At 46.1% G+C, this 12,337-nt stretch overlaps 1 protein-coding gene across 1 annotated transcript in view; it reads left to right on the top strand.

The window, feature by feature from the left end:
- The first annotated feature begins 7,041 nt into the window (after nucleotides 1-7,041).
- Nucleotides 7,042-12,337, top strand: part of LOC124126804 (QRFP-like peptide receptor) — a 122,165-nt gene continuing 116,869 nt past the window's right edge. The window contains exon 1 of the mRNA XM_046490331.2: nucleotides 7,042-7,659. The gene's annotated coding sequence lies outside the window, so the exon portion shown is untranslated. The remainder of the gene's footprint in view (nucleotides 7,660-12,337) is intronic.

Raw genomic sequence — 12,337 nt, forward strand, 5'->3', positions numbered from 1 at the left:
CTTGGGTACATGTTTCAAGTGTGTGCCACTACACATATCTCCTTGGGTACATGTTTCAAGTGTGTGCCACTACACATATCTCCTTGGGTACATGTTTCAAGTGTGTGCCACTACACATATCTCCTTGGGTACATGTTTCAAGTGTGTGCCACTACACATATCTACAGTGAGACATGTTTCAAGTGTGTGCCACTACACATATCTACTGTGAGACATGTTTCAAGTGTGTGCCACTACACATATCTACTGGGGTACATGTTTCAAGTGTGTGCCACTACACATATCTACAGTGTGGCATGTTTCAAGTGTGTGCCACTACACATATCTACAGTGAGACATGTGTCAAGTGTGTGCCACTACACATATCTACAGTGAGACATGTTTCAAGTGTGTGCCACTACACATATCTCCAGTGAGACATGTTTCAAGTGTGTGCCACTACACATATCTACAGTGAGACATTTTTCAAGTGTATGCCACTTCACATATCTACTGTGAGACATGTTTCAAGTGTGTGCCACTACACATATCTACAGTGAGACATGTTTCAAGTGTGTGCCACTACACGTGTCTACAGTGAGACATGTTTCAAGTGTGTGCCCTCACACATATCTACAGTGAGACATTTTTCAAGTGTATGCCACTACACATGTCTACTGGGGTACATGTTTCAAGTGTATGCCACTACACATATCTACAGTGAGACATGTTTCAAGTGTCTCCCACTACACATATCTACAGTGAGACATGTTTCAAGTGTGTGCCACTACACATATCTACAGTGAGACATTTTTCAAGTGTATGCCACTTCACATATCTACAGTGAGGTATGTTTCAAGTGTGTGCCACTACACATATCTACAGTGAGACATGTTTCAAGTGTGTGCCACTACACGTGTCTACAGTGAGACATGTTTCAAGTGTGTGCCACTACACATATCTACAGTGAGACATTTTTCAAGTGTGTGCCACTACACATATCTACCGTGAGATATGTTTCAAGTGTGTGCCACTACACATGTCTACTTGGGTACATGTTTCAAGTGTGTGCCACTACACATGTCTACTGGGGTACATGTTTCAAGTGTATGCCACTACACATATCTACCGTGAGATATGTTTCAAGTGTCTCCCACTACACATATCTACCATGAGATATGTTTCAAGTGTGTGCCACTACACGTATCTACTGGGGTACATGTTTCAAGTGTGTGCCACTACACATATCTAGAGTGAGACATGTTTCAAGTGTATGCCACTACACATGTCTACTGTGAGACATGTTTCAAGTGTGTGCCACTACACATGTCTACTGGGGTACATGTTTCAAGTGTGTGCCACTACACATATCTACCATGAGATATGTTTCAAGTGTGTGCCACTACACGTATCTACTTGGGTACGTGTTCCAGGTATGTGCAACTACACATATCCGCCGTGAGACATGTTTCAAGTGTGTGCCACTACACATGTCTACTGGGGTACATGTTTCAAGTGTATGCCACTACACATATCTACCATGAGACATGTTTCAAGTGTGTGCAACTATACGTATCTACAGGGGTACATGTTTCAAGTGTGTGCCACTACACATATCTACAGTTAGACATGTTTCAAGTGTGTGCCACTACACATATCTACCGTGAGATATGTTTCAAGTGTGTGCCACTACACGTATCTACTTGGGTACGTGTTCCAAGTGTGTGCCACTAGACATATCTACAGTGAGACATGTTTCAAGTGTGTGCCACTACACATATCTACTGTGAGACATGTTTCAAGTGTGTGACACTACACATGTCTACTGGGGTACATGTTTCAAGTGTGTGCCACTACACGTATCTACTGGGGTACATGTTTCAAGTGTGTGGCACTAAACATATCTACAGTGAGACATGTTTCAAGTGTGTGCCACTACACATATCTACCATGAGACATGTTTCAAGTGTGTGCCACTACACATATCTACCATGAGACATGTTTCAAGTGTGTGCCACTACAATATCTACTGGGGTACATGTTTCAAGTGTGTGCCGCTACACATATCTACCATGAGACATGTTTCAAGTGTGTGCCACTACACGTATCTACTTGGGTACATGTTTCAAGTGTGTGGCACTACACATATCTACAGTGAGACATGTTTCAAGTGTGTGGCACCACACATATCTACCATGAGATATGTTTCAAGTGTGTGCCACTACACATGTCTACTGGGGTACATGTTTCAAGTGTATGCCACTACACATATCTACCATGAGACATGTTTCAAGTGTATGCCACTACACGTATCTACTGGGAGACATGTTTCAAGTGTGTGGCACTACACATATCTACCATGAGACATATTTCAAGTGTGTGCCAGTACACATATCTACAGTGAGACATGTTTCAAGTGTGTGTCACTACACATATCTACTTGGGTACGTGTTTCAAGTGTGTGCCACTACACATATCTACTGTGAGACATGTTTCAAGTGTGTGTCACTACACATATCTACTGTGAGACATATTTCAAGTGTGTGCCAGTACACATATATATTGTGGGACATGTTTCAAGTGTGTGCCACTACACATATCTACTGGGGTACATGTTTCAAGTGTGTCCCGCTACACATATCTACTGTGAGACATGTTTCAAGTGTCTGCCACTACACATGTCTACTGTGAGACATATTTCAAGTGTGTGCCACTACACATATCTACTGTGGGACATGTTTCAAGTGTATGTCACTACACATGTCTACTGGGGTAGATGTTTCAAGTGTGTGCCACTACACATATCTACTGTGAGACATGTTTCAAGTGTGTGCCACTACACCTATCTACTGGGGTACATGTTTCAAGTGTGTGCCACTACACATATCTACAGTGAGACATGTTTCAAGTGTGTGCCACTACACATATCTACTTGGGTACATGTTTCAAGTGTATGCCACTACACATATCTACAGTGAGACATGTTTCAAGTGTGTCCCACTACACATGTCTACTTGGGTACATGTTTCAAGTGTGTGCCACTACACATATCTATTGTGGGACATGTTTCAAGTGTGTCCCACTACACATGTCTACTTGGGTACATGTTTCAAGTGTATGCCACTACACATATCTATTGTGGGACATGTTTCAAGTGTGTGCCACTACACATATCTACTTGGGTACATGTTTCAAGTGTGTCCCACTACACATATCTACTGTGAGACATGTTTCAAGTGTGTGCCACTACACATATCTACTGGGGTACATGTTTCAAGTGTGCCACTACACATATCTACTGTGGGACATGTTTCAAGTGTATGCCACTACACATGTCTACTTGGGTACATGTTTCAAGTGTGTGCCACTACACGTGTCTACAGTCAGACATGTTTCAAGTGTGTCCCACTACACATGTCTACCGTGAGACATGTTTCAAGTGTGTGCCACTACACATGTCTACCGTGAGACATGTTTCAAGTGTGTCCCACTACACATATCTACAGTGAGACATGTTTCAAGTGTGTGCCACTACACATGTCTACCGTGAGACATGTTTCAAGTGTGTGCCATTCCTATGTTACTAGGTTTGTCAGCACCATACTCGTGCTCGTGGGTTTCATCGAAGTGGTAAACCTGCATCACTTCGGGCTTTCCTCCCACAGTAAGCTGACACGCCGTTATATACCTGGAATACTGTTAAAAGCGGCTTCAAACCCAATACACTCACTCATTAAAATCATTCACAACCACGCGAAACCTTCACTAAACTCGGAGTTCGGGAGCGAGTGGACAGAAGGGGTGATCGTCAAAACGGCTATATAAAAGTAAGTCCGTCAAACACCACGTGTTACTCGCCGGTGCTCTTCCGAATGTCCGGGGAAACATTAGGTTTCTAACTTTGCCATTTTGTGATTTGTAGTTTGTATTATGTCCTTTGTTTTATAGTCATTAAATAGAAGTTGACGGATGACAAAGTAGACACAATTTGTGGAGAACAACTTCCTTATTTACTGAGTTTACAGTAAATTAAGAAGTTGTCATCCATAAACTGTGTCTACTTTGTATTATTTCAGTTGCGGGGAAACAGTCCTACTGTGTGGCGTCATCCGGAACCACGTGACCTGGCGACACTCAGCTGCAGATGCATATTTAAATACGATATTGTTTTCCTGCTGAAGTGTTTCAGCATTTGATGATAAAATACAAGCTAAGATTACTTGAGTTTGTTGCACTCTGTTTGGATGCTGTTTGTCCGTGTGATCGAAATATGAACGAATGAATGTTAGGCAAGTAGTCCCGTAAAGATCAGGCCAATCAAATGCCTAGAATAACTGAAGAGTAATATGTGCACACTGGGCAGAGTTTTTGGAGCTAATATCGCTTCTTGTCGTTTGTTATTCTCTCGAAAATGTTTCGTTATAAACCGTCAATTTCTCATTTAACTCGTCAATCGAGACTGTTCATTTCACAAATCGCCATTGTTGTTACCAGCGCCAGTCCCGCTTGGGCCTGGACAACTTGGAGATATTCTTGGCTTCAATCAGATGGTAGCAGGAATCCTGCGCAACCAGCTAGAATAAATCTGGACCCGTCGACCTACCTGAAAAGAGGGAGAGCTGATGGGCAACCTGTATATAGTGTTGTCTGATTACCACCTGGCCCAAATAGTGTATATTCTGACGCAGAGGAGTTTGATATCGGGGATTGAATTACACTCAATGTGAATGAAAAGAGGAAACAAAATGCCTTCGCTTCCAACAGCAGTCTCGTAGCTTTCAGTGATGCTTTTATAAGTTGATTTTGTATATAATCATATCCTAATGTATGATAAAGAATTTTAGTAACCTCAAATATTTTTTATTACTTTTGTTTATCTATTTGTTTAAGATTTTGCAACTCGGAACTACTTTTTAAGTCGCAATTACAAGGGGTGGTGAAACGTCCCTGCGTGTTAGGTGGGGAGAATGTACGTTTCAAGTTTTACTTTGTAATGATTTATTTTCCTGTTGACAAATACACAAAAAGAATATAATCAATAGGATGTTCCGAGTGTCTTGGGAAATATCTCGCATCTCGTGATGGGGGAGAAGAGATATTTTTACCCGTGACAGGGGAAAAGAGATATTTTCTCTCGATGATCGTAATGAGAGAAACATGATATTTCACGAGACACCTGGAATATCCTATTCATTACACTCGTTAAAATATCTCCTTTTCCCCGTCACTTGATGAGAGAAATATGATATTTCACCCTTCACATAAAATATCCTCCAGATCTGTAATGCATCGGCAATGATCGTCCTTGACCTTGTGGTGTACAGGACATACTTGCTATGCCAGCAAATTTATTTTACCCTGCGTCTCGTCCAGCGGCCATTATGTCTCACGCATAAATGATGTATCACTCTGCTGCATAATTACATTGTACAGACACAGGCAGTTGGCAAGCACGTAGTACATATACCAGAAAAGTCGCCAATATCTCTGCCTCTTCCGTCTTGATGTAACTAATGACTTTCATGACATGTCAAGGTTTGTTTGTTTGTTGTTTAACGCCACACTTAGCGATATCCCAGCTATCCAGCGGTCTGTAAATAATCGAGCCTGGACCAGACAATCCAGTGATTGATATCATGAGCATCGATCCACGCAATTGGGATCGATGATATGCATCAACCAAGTCAGCGAACCTGACCACCCGATCCTGTTAGTCGCCTCTTACGACAAGCATAGCTGCCTTTTTATGGCAAGCATGGGTTGCTGAAGACATATTCTTCCCCCGATCTTCACGGGTGAACATGTCAATGTGAAAATGTCCAACTATATATGAGTGAGTGAGTTATTCGGGTTTAACGCCCCCTGATGCGTGTAGCGATAATATATACTTGGGTCCTCTAAGGTTCACTACAACCGTTAATACCTGTCTCACACGACCTATTAATAATTATCCCGCGCGACCTAGGGATACCCTTCAGACAAGCAATGTTAATACCTGCCTCACACGACCTATTAATAATTATCCCGCGCGACCTTGGGATACCTTTCAGACAAGCAATGTTAATACCTGCCTCACACGACTTATTAATAATTATCCCAAGCGACCTGGGGATACCTTTCAGACAAATGTTAATACCTGTCTCACACGACCTATTAATAATTATCCCGCGCGACCTAGGGATACCTTTCAGACAAGCAATGTTAATACCTGTCTCACACGACCTATTAATAATTACCCCACGCGACCTGGGGATACCTTTCAGACAAGCAATGTTAATACCTGCCTCACACGACCTATTAATAATTATCCCAAGCGACCTGGGAATACCTTTCAGACAAATGTTAATACCTGTCTCACACGACCTATTAATAATTATCCCGCGCGACCTTGGGATACCTTTCAGACAAATGTTAATACCTGTCTCACACGACCTATTAATAATTATCCCACGCGACCTGGGGATACCTTTCAGACAAGCAATGTTAATACCTGCCTCACACGACCTATTAATAATTATCCCGCGCGACCTTGGGATACCTTTCAGACAAGCAATGTTAATACCTGTCTCACACGACCTATTAATAATTATCCCGCGCGACCTTGGGATACCTTTCAGACAAGCAATGTTAATACCTGTCTCACACGACCTATTAATAATTATCCCGTGCGACCTTGGGATACCTTTCAGACAAATGTTAATACCTGTCTCACACGACCTATTTATAATTATCCCGCGCGACCTTGGGATACCTTTCAGACAAATGTTAATACCTGTCTCACACGACCTATTAATAATTATCCCGCGCGACCTAGGGATACCTTTCAGACAAGCAATGTTAATACCTGCCTCACACGACCTTTAGAAATTGTCCTACACATTTGCTCATAATGTCAGTCTCTGGACTGTCTGGTCCAGACATTTACATAACGTCTCATATATCAAGACTTTTGCTGTGAGCGGTGTTAAACAACAAACAAACGCACCTTTTTTCCACTGACTAGTTGCGATAATGACGCTAGCTGTACACAGTGTACTCGTCACAACGTGCTGCCTTCACGTGAATGTCACTCTCATTCCACTCTGTGTGTCTTATAAACCTATGTTCCCAGTGTTTCCCTGACATGGAATAGTATTCACGTTCAAGAAACAAGTTTGTGGTAAATACAGGACCCTGCGTGTGCTTGAATTCACAACCGTGCTCGCTGACGGACCGGCCAACTCTCTGGGGTTGCCACACACACAACGGCCGGCGACGGGAAACGCCGCGTATAAAAGGGAAGCGCCGTGTTGTGTGTGTGAACACCGTATGCTGCTGCAACAGGGAGTTCACGTGACTGGTTGACAGCCTGGAAGGAAGTGGAGGACTTTACAGATCAACCAGCCAGCAGTGAGGAACATTGTCGAGCTCTGAAGGAAGTTAGGAACATTGTCGAGCTCTGAAGGAAGTGAGGAACATTGTCGAGCTCTGAGGGAAGTGAGGAACTTTGTCGAGCTCTGAAGGAAGTGGGGAACATTGTCGAGCTCTGAAGGAAGTGAGGAACATTGTCGAGCTCTGAAGGAAGTGAGGAACATTGTCGAGCTCTGAAGGAAGTGGGTGAACATTACCGACAGCTCTGAAGGAAGTGAGGAACATTACCGACAGCTCTGAAGGAGTTAGGGACACCACACCGAGTAGAAGGTGAGTGTTCCTGGTCCTCCACAATGCCAGCCTGTGACCTGTGTGTCACTGATACAGATTGTGTATCCGTGTTATAATAATCAGGTAACGGGTATCAAAGGTTCATGATGACGTTTACCATCATGTTGTGCGTGTTTAGATTATTTAGGTTTAAGATAGTATGAAATTGTGAACACAAATGCGTTCTTGTTCGTCTTCGAAAACAGTCGTGCAACGAAACTCGGGCATTGTTAAAAATGGAAGTATCTGAGACAGAATGCCCTCTCAGGCCAGATAACTCTTTTCATTGTCCAAAACCCTGAAACCGCTTGACAAATATAACTGGCTTTCGCTTGGAACTGATAACGGACGACATACTTGATTTAATGGATCGGGCAGACAGGCATAGAGACTTAAGTGACTGGGTAGTCAGACATGGTGACTTAATAAATGGTGTAGTCAGGCATGGTGACTTAATGAATGGGGCAGTCAGGCATAGTGACTTAAGTGATGGGGTAGTCAGGCATGGTGACTTAATGGATGGGGCAGTCAGGCATGGTGACTTAATGGATGGGGCAGTCAGGCATAGTGACTTAAGTGATGGGGTAGTCAGGCATGGTGACTTAATGGATGGGGCAGTCAGGCATGGTGAATTCATGGATGGGGTAGTCAGGCATGGTGATTTAATGGATTAGGTAGTCAGGCATGGTGACTTAATGGATGGGGTAGTCAGGCATGGTGACTTAATGGATGGGGTAGTCAGGCATGGTGACTTAATGGATGGGGCGGTCAGGCATGGTGACTTAATGGATGGGGCGGTCAGGCATGGTGACTTAATGGATGGGGCAGTCAGGCATGGTGACTTAATGAATGGGGCAGTCAGGCATGGTGACTTAAGTGATGTGGTAGTCAGGCATGGTGACTTAATGGATGGGGCAGTCAGGCATGGTGACTTAATGGATGGGGCAGTCAGGCATGGTGACTTAATGGATGGGGCAGTCAGGCATGGTGACTTAATGGATGGGGCAGTCAGGCATGGTGACTTAATGGATGGGGCAGTCAGGCATGGTGACTTAATGGATGGGGTAGTCAGGCATGGTGACTTAATGGATTGGGTAGTCAGGCATGGTGACTTAATGGATGGGGCGGTCAGGCATGGTGACTTAATGGATGGGGCAGTCAGGCATGGTGACTTAATGAATGGGGCAGTCAGGCATGGTGACTTAAGTGATGTGGTAGTCAGGCATGGTGACTTAATGGATGGGGCAGTCAGGCAAGGTGACTTAATGGATGGGGTAGTCAGGCATGGTGACTTAATGGATGGGGCAGTCAGGCATGGTGACTTAATGGATGGGGTAGTCAGGCATGGTGACTTAATGGATGGGGTAGTCAGGCATGGTGACTTAATGGATGGGGTAGTCAGGCATGGTGACTTAATGGATGGGGCAGTCAGGCATAGTGACTTCATGGATGTGGCAGTCAGGCATGGTGGCTTCATAGATGGGGCGGTCAGGCATGGTGACTTAATGGATGGGGCAGTCAGGCATGGTGACTTAATGGATGGGGCAGTCAGGCATAGTGACTTCATGGATGTGGCAGTCAGGCATGGTGGCTTCATAGATGGGGCGGTCAGGCATGGTGACTTAATGGATGGGGCAGTCAGGCATGGTGGCTTCATAGATGGGGCAGTCAGGCATGGTGACTTAATGGATCGGGCAGTCAGGCATGGTGACTTAATGGATCGGGCAGTCAGGCATGGTGACTTAATGGATCGGGCAGTCAGGCATGGTGACTTAATGGATGGGGCAGCCAGGCATGGTGACTTAATGGATGGGGCAGTCAGGCATAGTGACTTAATGGATGGGGCAGTCAGGCATGGTGACTTAATGGATGGGGCAGTCAGGCATGGTGACTTAATGGATGGGGCAGTCAGGCATGGTGACTTAATGGATCGGGCAGTCAGGCATGGTGACTTAATGGATGGGGCAGCCAGGCATGGTGACTTAATGGATGGGGCAGTCAGGCATAGTGACTTAATGGATGGGGCAGTCAGACATGGTGATTTACTTAATTGCGTGGCAAAATAACCCTACAGTGTAAATCATCGTGTTGCTGGAATATTTCGGAGTGCGGCGTTAAGCAGATGACAAACAAACACAACACACACACAAACACACGCACACGGACACGCATGCGCACACACACGCGCGCACGCATACAAACAGGTCATACCCTTAAAAGATGTGATGGAAAATGGCTCTTTTTCTAGATGTCTGTTCATAGCAAGAGCCCTGTCCCTTTCGCACTTACAATGGAGGATTACTTTGCATTATTCAGTCGTCCATAACTCAGAAGTTAAAGAGTATAATAATATTTCTGACACTCTTGAGAATAGAAACAATTTTTCAAACTGTTGATATTGAGAGTACAGTCTGTCAACTCCCTTGATAATGGAACATAAAACAGGGTTTCTGAAAGTATAACGCGATTTGTTACTGTTTTATCACTGTCGTAACAAGCGAGCCGATTGCAGCGCACGTCATCCAATCTAGCATCACTAGTAGGGATGACATGGCGCTTGAAGTCGCATCTCCCGTGGGTGTGGTATGCTATCTTCTTACTTTACTGAGGTTGTACTGTCATGGTTGCAATATATATATATGTAAATGTGACAGTGTTTTTCATTTTAAGAAATAATTCAATATTGCGATTCATCACCCCAAGAACGCACTGTCCACACTGTCCGCACTGTCCGCACTGTCCACATTGTCCGCACTGTCCACACTGTCCGCACTGTCCGCACTGTCCACACTGTCCGCACTGTCCACACTGTCCGCACTGTCCGCACTGTCCGCACTGTCCACACTGTCCGCACTGTCCGCACTGTCCACACTGTCCGCACTGTCCGCACTGTCCGCACTGTGCGCGCTGTCCACACTGTCCGCACTGTCCACACTGTCCCACCACACCGGCCACACCGGCCACACCGACCACACCGGCCACACCGGCCACACCCACCACAACGGCCACACCGGCCACACCAACCACATACACCACACCGGCCACACCGGCCACACCCACCACTCCGGCCACACCGGCCACACCCACCACACCCACCACACCGGCCACACCGGCCACACCCACCACACCGGCCACACCGGCCACACCCACCACACCGGCCACACCGGCCACACCGGCCACACCCACCACACCCACCACACCCACCACACCGGCCACACCCACCACACCGGCCACACCGGCCACACCCACCACACCGGCCACACCGGCCACACCGGCCACACCCAACACACCCACCACACCCACCACACCCAACACACCGGCCACACCCACCACACCCACCACACCGTCATACCGGCCACACCAGGTACACCCACCACACCCAACACACCTGCTCTAACGTGACAAACCGCACTGTCCGCACTGTCCACACTGTCCGCACTGTCCGCACTGTGCGCGCTGTCCACACTGTCCGCACTGTCCACACTGTCCCACCACACCGGCCACACCGGCCACACCGGCCACACCGGCCACACCGGCCACACCCACCACACCGGCCACACCGGCCACACCAACCACACCCACCACACCGGCCACACCGGCCACACCCACCACACCGGCCACACCGGCCACACCCACCACACCCACCACACCGGCCACACCGGCCACACCCACCACACCGGCCACACCGGCCACACCGGCCACACCCACCACACCGGCCACACCTTCATACCGGCCACACCAGGTACACCCACCACAACCACCACACCCACCACACCCACCACACCGGCCACACCGGCCACACCGGCCACACCCACCACACCCACCACACCTGCTCTAACGTGACAAACACTTGCCAAATGCGACCGTGAATAGACACGGGTACGTTGTGGTAGACGTGAAAATAGGGAATTGCACGACAGAATTGTGTTCACCGATGCGTCAACTTTGGAAACATCCTCGACATGTTTACCCTGGATACAGTTGACCTTATTATTTTCTCCGGTATTTTGCCATAATCGGGGCGAACCGAGATTCGAACCCTCAACCATAGACTTTTGGCGTGCCCAAGGGACGCAACACAGCAAATCGTGGCGCCTTAGACGACTGGGCCACCCGTGCTCCCTTTCAAACTTAAAGTTAAGGCACTGATTGAAATGCAAAACGTTCCTTCAAGCAAAGTTCACTGCTTTCGGTTTTTAAACCTTTGTACACAATTTCCATAATTTCTTCCTGAAAACGAGTCGAAACCACATTCCTAGTTATTCATAAGCTTTGAGAATTAAAAATTAAATCGAATTGAATTAAATTAATATTTGAATTTGTATGACGCATTTTTCAATTAACTGACTGTTCCAATCATTGGACATTGGACCAATCGCCAGCGCCCCCCCCCCCCCCCCCCCCCCCCCCCCGCCCCAGCTTTAGTTTCTGTTATAGTTTTGCATACACGATGTTTCGCTCTGATCAATAGTTAGACCTTTCTCAGAGGAATTCTCTAAAAGCATCTACAGTGTATGTTGCCCAGATGGTGTTAGTAACTCGTGTTAATGGTCCTTCCATTCTAGCCATCAATATATACTTACGGCAAACAGTAACTGTGCTTCATATAAAGTTTAGTTAAAAATACATATTCTGAAATTCAATTATCATATACATAATCATGAAGACATCTCCTCGA

This window comes from Haliotis rufescens, unplaced genomic scaffold (genome assembly GCF_023055435.1).
Source record: "Haliotis rufescens isolate VD_foot unplaced genomic scaffold, xgHalRufe1.0.p SCAF_10, whole genome shotgun sequence".
In the NCBI taxonomy this organism is placed as follows: domain Eukaryota; kingdom Metazoa; phylum Mollusca; class Gastropoda; order Lepetellida; family Haliotidae; genus Haliotis; species Haliotis rufescens.